At 39.0% G+C, this 14,244-nt stretch overlaps 1 long non-coding RNA gene across 2 annotated transcripts; it reads left to right on the forward strand.

Annotated features, from left to right (window-relative positions):
* The first annotated feature begins 7,681 nt into the window (after positions 1-7,681).
* Positions 7,682-11,299, forward strand: LOC102081945 (uncharacterized). 2 transcript variants are annotated; one of them, XR_002062059.2, is made up of 6 exons: positions 7,683-7,949; positions 8,638-8,703; positions 8,798-8,836; positions 9,062-9,220; positions 9,682-9,774; positions 10,073-11,299. It is a non-coding gene; the product is annotated as an uncharacterized LOC102081945 (long non-coding RNA). The 2 variants fall into 2 exon arrangements; XR_002062060.2 differs by lacking the exon at positions 8,798-8,836 and having other exon boundaries at positions 7,682-7,949.
* The last annotated feature ends 2,945 nt before the right edge of the window (positions 11,300-14,244 follow it).

Consider the following 14,244-nt stretch of genomic DNA (forward strand, 5'->3'; position numbering starts at 1 on the left):
ACCCATTTCCATAACGCAATTCTAAAAAGCATGATTTATCAGTTTTGACTGGGTGTTATTGTTGCCACACAATGAAATCAGTATTGTTAAAAGGATTTTGTTTCTGCTCCAGAAGAAAGAACACATTACTCACCAGATGAATGACATTTAGAACTATAAATGTTAATAACTTAAAATCAAGCCTTTATTAAAAGCCTATTAAGTCTTTGTTCATATGAGAGCAGTAGGTGTTTGCCAGCTTCAGGGGAAAGGGAGCTGAGCTGAGACATGTCTGTGATAATCTGTCGTGGTGGTGTACAAAGCCAAATTTATGAAACATATTATTGAGTATGGCTATAAACATCATGTGTTATAATGATGTTAATAGCCTTCTCGCGCTGCTGCACTTATATTGCTCATAGGAACCACAGGTTTTATTGGCTCTCGGAAAGTTTTGTTGTTGTCTTCGTCAAAATCCTGAAGCAGCCACCACTGCAGTGGATTTTGAATTGTCTCCACATACACTATGGGTGATAAAAACAAGAAACAAGCACTGCTCTTTGACCACTGGTGGAAAAACCACTGGTAGAAAAACTCTAATAGTTTCCAAAGCTCCTGGAACAGAGGCTAATCTGGCCATGACCCCATGACTTGAAGTAGTGCCTGCAGCCAGATTGTCACGAAATTCATTTTTAGCCATTACAAAGCATCATTTACTTTATATTTATTGTTCAACCACTTGACAAGTCTTATGTTGCTGGTTTGATGGCTTTGCAGAATCATAAAAGTGGCAAGAGAAAGACAGTTAAATGTTATATTTTATTCAAAGTGTCCCATTATGTCTCTAAATCCTGTTGATCCTCTACCCCACTGGTAAATTGTGTATATTTCTGCAGATTCATATACAAAGTCTATTGTGGTTGATGTCTGCTCCATGTAATCCTGTAAAAAAAGGAATAAAACTCCAGTACTGAGACTCCTCTGATGATTGGCTCTGAGTTGAGTTCAGCCACCCTCCTGAGTGACACATTTATAAGCATTGTTCACCCATAATCCAGGAATGCTATTAAGGTGTTAAAATATGTACTACTAGAGACCGTTTATGATCATCCAGTTTATTGTTGTAGGAATTTTGTATTTGCTGTTTTTCTTTACAATAAGCAAAGCAGGCGAGAATCACAGATCTCATAAGAGTCTTGACATCAAGCACACTCAGCGTCTGTCCTCAGTGAAAGAGTACTTTTGTTTGAGACCAGTCACATTTTTATTGGTTTATTTTGAAGAAGAAGAAGCCATTTAAAATCCTACTTTCATTATATATATCTTTATATCTGTATTTCTTTCTCATTCGGTTGTAACAATATCTTGTTGTGCCTGACATCATTTCAAATACTAAATTGGTAGATGCCATTAGGGTATTTTACGTAGGTTGTATTTCTTTCAGGAATTCATGCTCTGTCTTGGCCTGCTGCCACTTTGACCCACCTTTGATGAGAGCAGAAATGGATGGATGGAAAGATGGTTGTTAAAAGTGTCAAATCCCCACTTTCACCAGTTGTGACAACACTTTACTCACTCGGGATATGGTTGTGGAATTGCACAAAAACAACTTAAGCTTTTGGAGTGTGTAGAGGGAAAAGCTGTCAAAAAACACTTGCTATCACCTCGTGTAGACTGAACTCTTGCAGATGGCATGAAAAACAGATTTTCTACAGAACAAGCACTATAAGAGACGTATAAAACAAGGTTTTGAATAGGCTGCCATTGCATCATGAAACGTGAAAGAGCTGAAAATAGTAGAATGAACTTTTATGTAGAAACTCAGTAGTGATTTAATGTAAAAAAAACCTCTAATATTTCACTTGATAACACAACATAACCTTGCTTCACCTCTCCACAAAGTTGCTGCTCATCAGTTAGCCCTGACGCTCTCAGCCTTGTTCTAGCCTGCAGTGTTAGGTTGTGCAGCTGAAATAATAAGTGACCAGAAGTTAGAGCAGCCATCTAGTAGCTGGCAGGTTGGTCCCTGTTCAGATGCTGGCATATCTTAATTTTATGTATGATCCAAAAATAAGCATCATACACATCTGACACACTGTGATGTGCGGTCACATTTATTTATTTATTTGTTTATTTATATTTTGCATATTTGTCATGTGTCATTTTAATAAATAAGGGCCTTAGTTTTCAGATTTTGTGAAAAATCCTACTGATAGCAAGTTACGCCACAACGTGGCATCTCCTCGCTGCTGAGATGGTTCAGTCTGACATCAGCTCTCCTCTTCAGACTTGGCAGAAGTGAGAGAGGAAACCTTACAATATTTCTGACTCTAGAAAATGGACTGGTTCTTATATAGCGCTTTTCTACTCTATTTGAGCACTCAAAGCGCTTTATACAACTAATTCATTCACCCAAGCACGTTTTTTCTAATTTGATAAGTGCTTACTATCTAACATTCATACACATTCCACTCTGATGGATGCATCAGAGAGCAACATGGGGTTAGTATCTTGCCCAAGGATATTTGGCATGCAGACTGGAGGAGCGATCGAACCACCAACCTTCTGGTTAGTAGGTGACTTGCTACCCCAACATAATATGAAACCAATAATATGATGCAGCTCGCAGGAAGCAGCATGTGTAAGTGTAAGTAAATGAAGGGTATTCTCCATCCTCCTTTTCCAAAGAGCAACTGTCAGTGATAACAGACTTTCAAATTTGCAGTGTGGATCTTCTGAATCAAGGTGGAGCAGCATTACAATAGTACTAGTACAATGGAAGTGACACAGCATGAGTCAAATGTAAGCGTAAAAGTAGCCGAGTTAGTATTTTCCCTGGAAAACCTAAAGTACAAAACAACTGCTTAACACTTTAAGAATGATATTTTAACAACTACAGTAACTTAACCATATAAATCTGCAGAAGCTGCACAATAATTATTTACAGTCTCCCATTACAGCTACCAGCAACATATAGCAAGACCTTGCCAACCACTCTAACAGCTGATGGTTGTCAGGGGGTCATCGACCAGAGTCTAGGTCTGTGTGACCGGGGCATTAGATGAAGAGTTACTTTATCTTTTCATGATATTAGGTTGCTTGTTCAATAGCGGTCTACCATATAAGTATGCTTTAAGTTAATACCTGCAAACTCTGGCAGGTTTTCTCTGCATTCAAGTCATCAGGATGCAAATGTGCCAAAACTTCTGAATGATTTTACAACAGCAGTTTTTACATATCAGCAGTGAGCTGGCTGTTAGCTTAACCTAGGGACAGAGGCCATCATGATACATGTAATCAGCAAACAGCCAACAGATGAAGCAGAACTGCTCAGGTTACACAGAAAAATATCATAACTACATGAGTTAGAACAGGTTATCTGTTGGAGTATGGGTGTGTATACGTGTTACTTTTTGCTCTGAGGTTATAGTTAATCCTGCATGCTTCAAGAGTTCCAGCCGTCGGTTTCTTCTGACCTCGGCATATTTGTAGCTCTGATCACTTTTTAACAGGGTGTGCAGTGGGAGAGTTCGGAGGCTGCACACAACAGCAGATTTCCTTTGCTACTTTTTACACTGGCTGAAAGAAAATGAAAATTATTTTCTGGAACTTTGATTTGATGGATAAGATGCCCATTTGAATGGGCTGGGCCCCTGCTTATAGCTAGATCTGACAACAACATGGAGCTACTTAGAGTAGCGGTGTTTGATGCTTAGGCTATTTATAACATGACAGTTTTGCATGACTAATAATACTATTATTGTTACTATTATGAGTAAGTACAGCCAACCGGGGGTTTGTTTAAAATCTGTATGGTCTTACTTCTGCTAATGTTTAGCAATAGTTTCCAATAAGGACATACTGGTACCTGATGGGCAATGAGCAGAGTTGTAGTAGTACAAAGGGTGAAAGCTGATATGGCGAGGTTGATAACAGAGGTGATGATCAGTGAGCAGCAGTATGGCTTCATGTTGAGAAAAGCACTACAGATGCAATGACCTTCTCTATACTGGAGAAATATAGAGAAGGTCAGAAGTTGCAGTGTGTTTTTGTGGATCTGTAGAAAGCATATGATGGGGTGCCAAGAGAGGAGCTGTGGTAGTGCAGGAGGAAGTCAGGAGTGGCAGAGAAGTATGTGAGTGTGGTTTAGGGCGTTTATGAGGGTTATTTGCGACAGAAAAGTCTACAAGGTGATAGTGAGACCTGCTATGATGTATGGTTTGAAGATGGTGGCAAAAAGGAGGCTGAGCTGGAGGTGCCAAAATTTTCAGAAGGGGCAGGATTTGAAGTGATTACATCAGAGGGACAGCTCAGGCTGAGTGTTTTGGAGACAAAGTAAGAGAGACCAGGATGGCTTGGAATGGAGATGGTTTGGACATGTGCAGGGGAGGGATAGTGGAGCTGCCAGGCAGGACCTAAAGAGGAAGACCAGAAAGAAAATTCATGGATGTAGTGAAGAAGGACATGCAGAGGGTTTAGGTGATAGACGAGGATGCTAGGAAAAAGGTGAGATGGGGGTGACAGCAGTCAAAAGAAGAGGAAGAACACCACCATCCACACATACATATGACACAATTATCTCTACTTTTATTTGAATCTTTACACTTTGAGATTATACTATCACAAAACAATAGACTGCACTCATTTTTGTTTGGAAGAAGAAAGCAGTCTCATCTTCTCCACGGTCCTCTGTGCTCCACTTTGCATATTCGGTAGCAGTCGATTGACTCCCATCTTCGCAGTGCAATGACAAATGCCGTCATTTGAAGATATTGAAGTTAGTCGTGAAGCCGTGTGATAAAAGACTGAACTAAGCGCTAAGTGGTGAGCTTTCCAGTAAACAATTTTAAAGCATCATTAGCGCCCTCATTACACAACACATAGCATACTCAAGCCACAGCTCCATCTAGTTTAATAAGTATGATTGAACTCATTACGCATATACAGTACTTGCAAGTGATAACTAAAAATCTACTGAATGTGACATTAACTTGAACAAATATCTTCCCATATAAAATGAGTGTCTGTGTCTGTGTGGCAGCTCTAAGTGACACTTATCATGGCCAAACAACCCTGTGGTCTTCTATTTTGATGCACGTCATCCATCAGAGAGCACACAGTCTTCATTTATAGGGCTGCAAGAAGCCAAGCCAAGGTGAGTTCTCACAGTCTGCGACAGTCCGACCCTCATCGATGATTTGTGGCCCGGTGCACAGGCGCCGCTCTCCCCCCCTCCTCGCCTGCCCGCTTTGTTCCGAGGCCTTGGGTTGGCGTGCGGTGGCTTGAGGACCCTACGAGGTGATGACATCAGGAGCGCCGGGCCACTTGGCCGTGACGGGGATTAATGAGACACACATGGAAAATGAGATCACAAAACTGCGGCAGCGAAAGCCAGAAAGGAGGATTACAGAGAACACGCTCTCACCGCCTCGTTTCCAGCGAGCAGAGCCGGGGGGACACACCTGTACACGAATGCCAGCTGACATACGCAACACTGGTGCGGATGGAGACGTGGCAGCTGTGCAGTCTCATTTGTGGCGTCTGGGACTCCCACTACTCCCAGTAAGAAAAGACATCTGCCAAGCTGTCGCTTCATCTCCTGTGGGCTTTCGCTCAAAAGACAGTATCCAAGAAATAAATGATATTATCCAGATTTGTAGCCGGATAATCACACGCGTGTTTAAAACCGACTCCCTGAATATATCTGCAAAAGAAAAATCTATATTTTAATTTGGTTGTACAGTAATAATGTGCATCTCTGAACATGGAGACACAGTAAATGATGAATGACTGTGTGCAGAGACAATGGCTATGACCTTTACGTATTACATCATCAGCGCATTAATAATGCATTCTCCAGCACTTTGCTTGGTGCCATTACTATGTTTCATATTGTGAATCGAAAAAACAACAACAGTGCATTCGGCTGCTCCTGCTTGCCAGCTTTGTCTGTCAACCAGACCTTAAGGGCCTGTTTAAAAATTAATGTGTAGTGCTTACACTGTAAATAACTGCTGGTAATGCACCGTGGGTTATTTGAAATGTAAAACCTACTGTCATGCTTTGATTATCTATGTATCTGCCCAGAGCACGGAAGCAGTGTTCCGTGCAGCCTGGCTGCTGGCTTACTTATTAAGGCTTGCTGTCACTTGTGAGCATGTTGAACAGCTCCCTTGAGTTGAGAAGCAATGGGGTTACTGCAACAGCATTTTCCACGACGGTTCATGTATATACATATTGCAATGTAATTCTGAAGAGGTCATTATTTTTCTAAGGCTCTGAGGATTTGCTCCAAGCACTGCTGTATGCCACCATCACTGGAATCTTATTCTTTAATTTCACAGGAAAATATTATGACTACTTGTTACTCTCATCCGTTCTCCTTGTGCTCCTAATCCTGGAAGAGGCTTTTCCAGACGCATTCTCAGCAAAGAGCTTCACGCAGAGGGCAGACAAATAGCTTCTGGACTCTGCCATCAATCAGTGTGTCAGCCCTCATTAGTTTTCTTCTGGATGTACCCTTAAACAAGCCCAACCTTGTGTCTTTGTAATTGTGTGCCTAGTTACTGATAGCAGCCTCCTGCCCAGTGAATAATTAATTTGGGTAAATTGTGCTGCTATAATTTAGACTCCTTCTGTAGTAGCCTCATGGTCACCCTTACTCTCTCTCAGATTGGGAGTCTATTTTCTGCCCTGTATCAATTTTTCATATAGCAGCTATTTGTCCTCAGGGGGACGGATGTCATCTTAACACTGGAGTCTGAGTTTTCACCTGTCCCAGTGGCATTCCTCTGACACTTCCTGGACACTGAGGGAGACGACATGGTTGTACTTATCGTTACTTAAAGACACGTCCTACTTCTGTCTGAGAAAGCCCCGTTGCTTTCAAAAACCCGACTGCTTTGAGTTCACGAAAATATTTTAGCCATGCTGAGTGTCTTTGAAACACCCACAGTGCATAACAATCATCGCTTTTTAATCTAACTTCAGTTCAGTTGCTACATTTCACCAGCGGCCACAATTGACCCGACACAGAGCCACATGAATGAGTGTCGGTGGCATCTGATTATCAGCTTGCCTGATGAATCTGGGCTCTGCCTCCCGCCCATATGCAGTTAAGAAAAAATGAGTGAGGCTTGCTCCAGATGGTCTTGCCCTTTAGAAGTCTCTCTCGTCCCTGTAATGGAGCGAGTTGGCTCTTACTCCCTACACTGAGCACTGGGATTGGTCCAGGCGGCTGCTGTTAATGAGCCTCGGTGTTCCCTTCTCTGTCATGCTGGGGGTTTCTGGCTTGCCGTATACCTCGCTTCTGTTTTATCTGCCCATGTTTCTGCGTGGGATCAGAGGGGAAATTGGGAAGCAGGTTGGCCCTGTGAAGGCAGCAGCAGCATCAGTCTGTCCATGCGTGCTGTAGAAAAAGCTGACATGCTAACCCAGTTATGTCTATACTCAGCACGATTTTCATTAGACAGATTGAACAAAGACTGAAAACTGCTACCTTTGATTCCTTCTAACCAAGGTCACCTAATATAATTTTCTTCTTCTTGCTCATCTTTTTTTCTCCTTTATTTTATTTATTTATTTATTTTATTGGCATGATGCTACACTCAAAAAAATGAATGAGGTGGATTGTTCAGTGTATATTAATTATTTATTTTCATTTTACTTAAAATATATGTTTTAAGTAAAATATGTTTTTGTTAAGTTAACATATGTTTTTCTAATGAAGTCTACGTAATTGTGTCTATTATTCACTGTACATAATACTAATGTGTTACTTGATGGCATAACATTTAAGTCAATTAGGATCGATATACTTTGTATATCCACAAGGTGGCAGTAATGCAAAAACAGTTGTAATGAAACCGCGAAGAACAACAAGGTTTCACGGCTTGGGCCTGCTCATGCGCAAGACTTCAAATTTAACTTAAAAACGTTGTTTTGGCGCCAAGCTGCTGTTTCTTTGAGAGGTAAGACCACTTTTTTCTTTGACTATGTTGTGTAGTATCTACATGTCGAGCATGGCTATATTTTGCGTTTGTCTTACAAGACATGTTATATGCGCTTGTTCTACATTAGTTTTACTGGGTCCTGGACATAATTATTTTGTGGACTGTGTAAGAAACATTTTTATTGTTTTTTGTTTTATTAAGGGATTAGCTACAGGGGTTCATGGGGTTATTTTTTCAAGGGGTTATTTTTTCATTTGCTTTCTTGGGATTCCTTTACTGTAATCCGAGAGTCATAAATATCGAATAGGATAGCAAGGATAGCATAAAGTGACATTTAAAATCCAAAAAGTCGAGGGCGAAAGCCACTGTGACACCATTGTTATGCTCTATCAGTAATCTGTATTATGTAAAAATGGTTTGTAAATACAGCATGTTTCCTAGCGGAGTTATACAAATCAACATAGTTATAAATTACAATTTGTTAAATCACACACTTAATTTTTTAAATAAAATTATTCACGACATATGAGTGGACAGACAATGGAGGTCGACAGACCTGGTGATAATTGCTTCTATAGAAAGTTAGCACAGCAGTGTCAATCTCTTGCTTTTCTTCTGAGTAGTATTTTATTTAGTTGTAATACAATCAATAATTTGCTTCTTGAAATTAAGTAATGAATTTCTTGTTTTACTTTATAAATCTCAGATCCTGCCTTTACCTGCTCCCTCCTATACTGATGTGGTGTATGTGGTACTGCTGAGCTTGTATGTGGTATGTGAACTGTTATACTTTTAAAAACAAAACTGTTTTATAAGTTAATTTTTCTTTAGTGACCCATCCCATGCCCCTGTTATTTCTTCTCCAGATCTGAACCAGTGTAAAGGTTGCAGTTCAAGGGCCTGAGGTATGACATTCTTTTCAGATCAGCTGTGATCAATATTTTTTGGAACTTGATAAATAACAATAAAAGCTGTAATGACTCCATTAGCATTTTGTGTAAATGTTTGTGTTAAAATTATAGCTTTAATGAGGTCTTTCTACATTAGTTTTAGTTATAAAGTATGTATATGTGTACATATAGTATGTATATTTACAGTACAGTATGTTGTGTTTGTTGACATGTTTTCAGGTGGAAGCAGAATTTGTGAGGATTACTACTGCTGCACTTGTTCCAAGGCTTTTTGCACAACTTGACCAATACACCAATGACCAGCTCATAAAAGTCTTCAAGAAAAAAGGAGGCACTGCAGTGAAGAAAATTAGACAAATTTTGGCCCCAGCCACACAGGTGCGTTATTCTGTTGGTAGCAAAATATTATGGCTAATAAGATCACTTTCAAAATTTAAACAGCTAGTGTATGGTAGCTGCACAGTGTACTTACATTTATATTAAGCAAGACAAAGTTTGGTACTCAAAACTTTGGAAAATGAAAATTACCTAAACATAAGTAAAATCTGATCCCTCAATTTCGGGTTAAACCATAAGTGAATGTTTTTATGTTAAAGATCAGTTTTTGAATGCAAAAAAGATGATGTATTAGTTTGTTTTTACCTCCATTATGGACATATATAATGTGGTGGAAACCCTGCCCAACAGGTTAACTATTCATGTCCATGTGATGATTAGTTGGTCTTGTGTACATGTCTATCTGTGCAGTGGATATGTCATTCATTTTGCGTATAATGTGAGTTCGTGTCATCCTAAAGTATTTCTGTTTTCTCTTCCTGTATCTCTGCCACTCTCTACAGAAGGAAACTATTGAAAAGGGGAGGGAGTGTGTCCTCAGGGCACTACCTTTTTACCTGAATGAAGACCCAAGCATCCTCTTCAAAGAATAATTGGTTGGTAATTTTAGTTTAGTTTTTTATCTGTATTAAACCAAATTTTGAATAACTAATGTCGTTGCATGTTGTAATGTTGTTGTTGTTATAATTTGCATGGAACCTGTTTAAATGTTTTGGGGAATCTTCTTGTATACCCAAACTATTTATATTTATTGTTGAATCTGTAGTCTAAAATAGTGGCGCACTGGGGTGGATGTTCCTAATATTGTGTTTACTTCATTAAAGGGTAGCTTAGGCTTTTTTTTTTCTTTTTTTTTTTTACTGGACGCCATTTTTCTATGTTTTTGTGTCTAAGCTACAGCTACAGCTGTTCAGAGGGAGCTGGAACAAATTACCCTTGCTATCTTTACCATCGAAAGAGCTGATGCCAGCACTCCTCCAGCCGATGTGGGTATAACCATCTAGGGTGTTCTGCATGACCTGGAAGACATGGCCTCTGCATGTGCACTCTTAATGGGTGGGATATATGCACTTTTTCGTGGGCTGAATGGGAATAAAACGGTAATTTGACAGATAAAGGGAAAATTACATTTAAGAGAAATTTAGAAAATTTTGAAAAGTTTGTAAACTAGTACAATTTGAGAGATTTTACTCTTGTGGTGGCGGGGTTAGTAAGAGACAATCAAAAGTATTGACATTTAAAGGATTTAATTGAGAGATGATACTGCACCAGAAATGTTGAAGGGTGGTGTGTATATTAGCGTTCAAGGCATATTGTTATGAGGTGGAAATATGTTCATATTCTGTTTGTGTTACATTGTGTGCATTGTAAAGGTAATTGCAATACATACTAAGAATAAGGGTAAGTTAGGAATGCAGGATGAATGTATATTTTGCGGACTTTTAAAGACGAACAATTGTTTCCATGTTAAAATGTTTACAACCCAAGTTTTTTGCCCAAACACTGGCAAAATAAACGTTGACAGTGGCAAGTGTTAAATGGTTACTGCTGTGCTGTTGCAAAAAAAACTGAACGCTGACAAGCTGTTTTATTGTTAGACAATAATGCTGGCATGTTTTATTAAAGTTTTGGGATGGTGATATAATTTTCTGTGATTGCTAATATCAGTGGACTATTTATTATTATTATTATTATTATGATTATTATTATTATTGTTACAACATTAATTTTTTTAATTGTGGCTGTTGAGGTGGACACTTCACTTTGCATTGTTAAAGGAAAGCACTTCATTGGCGTTGTGTTACTGGACTGACCCTAAGCAATCATTGCAAATAGCAACTTTGCTATCCATTATAGACACTAAAAGAAAAAAACACTCCACAGACCTTACTAGCATCACATGTGCATAACTCAAGTGTCATCTTATCAACATGTTATGTGGTCTTCAATGTTTTTTTTCTTCTATTTCTGGCAGATACAGACATTTAATTTGAAGTCTTGATGTTGCATCTGTATACATACTGTTAGTTACTAACCCTAATGACCTGTTGTGTTTTATTTTGGACTGGGTTTACACAAATGCTCACTGAATGTGTTGGCAATAAAAGAAATTTAAAAAAATAAGTTGGATGTACTTAATTCATTTGTGTGGAACCTGTTGACAAAATAAATTTATGTAAAACTAATTAGTAAAGCACAAGGTGGCTGAAAATATAATATTTGAATTAATCTAACTTAAATTTAACATTTTACTGCCACAAATAAGAAATGTGTTGAAGTAACTAATCTAAACTATCTAACCTGTAAATATATCATTTATGTTCATACAACATAACTTGATTTAGGTAGTCTTAAATATCTCTTGTTAATCTTAAGTAGTTTTTTAAAATTAGATGAACTAAAGATTTTTGCTTTAACACAATGAAATTTCGTGGAACCTGTTGACAAAATAATTTTAATTAAAGTCAACGTTTCATTTTTTTGAGTGTATTTCATCCTCCATCAACTGTTGGCAGTAATGTTGGAACTATGACTTGTTTTCTTTCGTTTATCTCACAAATATTTTGAAGAAAGTTCATCCATCTGTTTTATTGCCCTCAGCTGCTGATCCTATGCACTTTAAACTAAGGGGCTGTATTTCTGGGGCCCTGGGGTTAGCACGCTGCTGAGTCTAGTTGAGCGGTTTGAAATTTCATCACTCAGATTGCCTAAAACTCAGTTTTTATGTTCTTATCTACCCTTATCTTTGTTTTTCAGTGGCAAATGACTCACTCATGTTGTTTGAATGTAAACAGCAAGTGAAAAACAAAGCTTTTTTTATCCACTCGAGAACAGTAGAATATGAAGAAAGCACATATGACATATTATAAGCTTTTAGATTTGATTTGGTTTAGAAAACAGTTGTTTGCTAACAGATATGACAAAAAATTAGCATTTGGTCAACCATATAAACCGCTGAACAAATGGTATATTACATAATGGTGCCATTTGCCATTTGTTTTTGCTGGGCAGGTGGTAAACAGCGGCTTTATCAGACGTTTTCCAGCAATCACGTGTAGTAAGGCTGAACCAGGACTAAAATTAAGCACCACAAAAGCAAAACAATGAGCTAAAAGACACTAAATGCTCTGCAGAGCAAAGGAAAACCAAAAAATTGATCATTCGCTCTGGGTTCATCAGTGTAAGTGACCGCTTTCACATTGCACAGTCATGGCATTCGTCCTTATTAAGAAATAATAAAATAAATAAAATTATTGATCAGTGCTGCTTATTGTTCACAGTGCTGCAACAATAAAAATCTAAACAGTAGCACTAACGACTCAGTCACTGTTCATTACAAGCTGTTGCCTTGCTGGATGAATGTTTAAATTTTACACAAGTTTTTCCTCCTTCAGCTACAAGCTGGTCTTTACATGTATACAGCAAAGATGCTGAACAGGCTTGCACCACTTTAGGAAAAGAGCTGGACCTCACAGTGCAGCACACAGATGACTTTACATGCCTCCCCTCTCCAGGCTAGTGAGGTACTGGAGACCTAGTGGGAACATTCGTTTGAATGTGTAAGAATTTGCATGTTTTCCGTGGTCATAAATTCTTCTGTCATGTGTGCCATGGTAGGGTTTCCTTGTCTTTGCACAAACAGAGCCTCCTAGGCAAGACTGGGCAAGAGCATATATGCTAATTTCAGTGTGCTGGCCTGTAGTGAGGAACTGAAATCTTTTCAGCCCTTTTGTCAGACAAAGATGCCAAAGTAGATGTTAGAAACTAAATTGCCCAATATGCTGTGGGACCTATTAACATAGTTATTATCATTACAAAGAAAATTTGCATAGAAATAAATTCATCACAGGCTTAAAAGTGCTCTTAACAGTACTTGGGAGTGACTGCTAAGGATACCCTCAAGTGCAAACCAAAAGAGAATACTGCTGACAAGCAGCAGCCCTCTCAGTGAAAATTAAAATCCATCAGTATAACTGTTTTTTTGTTGTTGTTTTTTCAGATTTTGAACAACACATCATGCTGTCAACGCCGTTCAAGGTCACATAAAATTGTTTCATTGCTCATTCAGCTGGTTTTTTCCACCCTGTGGTAGATTGTCTAAAGGCCTGATCACAAGTAAACAGGCACCTGTTGTGTCTAGGAAATCATGAGAGGAAATCAGTCCAAGGATCTGCTGCAGTACTTCAGGAGCAACACATAGAGGAAATCTCCCTCTCCCAGTGTGCTTTTTTTCGATGCCCAGAGATGCCTCACTGATGCTCCAGGGGTGGCAAGTCAGACAAGATACTGTCACACGGAAAGCTTTTCTGGAGGAGGAAAAAAAAGAAGATGCATTATCCATCTCCTTTGGATCTGGAACAGAACATACTGCACACTCCCACAAGGATGGGGACTGCATATTGTATCTCACTTGACACTGCCTCCTGTGGCTGGATTCCCACGAAACAAGACGTGAATATAAATGTTCAGTACACTCATTTCCTCTTCTGTGCTTCCTTATGTTTCAGGTCATCTTAAACGGATTCAGTATTTTTACCCATCACTGTATACACAATCCTTCACTGTCACAAGTCTAACACAAGTGTTTGGGGTCTTTATTAACGGTGTTTTCCAAGACTGTAGCAAGGCATATATCAGATGCCTTTATGGTGGAATGGCCAGACCAAAGCTATTGCTCAATATGGCAGCCCAGTGTGAGTGTGCTGAAAGGAACCTGAACGACCAGCAAAATCCTGTCCTGAGATAAAATAAAGACTGAACCCGTTTAGCCACAGTTCTCAACGATGTGAAAACGAAACCAGCGACTGACCAGTAAATGTTTTGATTGCTGTTTCACTGTTTCACAGTTCAAGATTGTTCCAAAATGATCGCTGTTCCATTTGCCCTGATCTGGCTGTCTATATACTTCACAAAGATTAGCTGGACTTTCCTTCTTGACATGTTAGAAAGGCAGGGTCTGTTTATCTAAGCTTTTTGTTGCCAAACCAGCATTGTGTCCAGCAGAGGCAACCGAATGTCACACACCACACACAAATGGTTCATTGAACAATCTTCACTGTGAAACA

Source organism: Oreochromis niloticus, linkage group LG5, assembly GCF_001858045.2.
Source record: "Oreochromis niloticus isolate F11D_XX linkage group LG5, O_niloticus_UMD_NMBU, whole genome shotgun sequence".
Lineage (NCBI taxonomy): Eukaryota > Metazoa > Chordata > Actinopteri > Cichliformes > Cichlidae > Oreochromis > Oreochromis niloticus.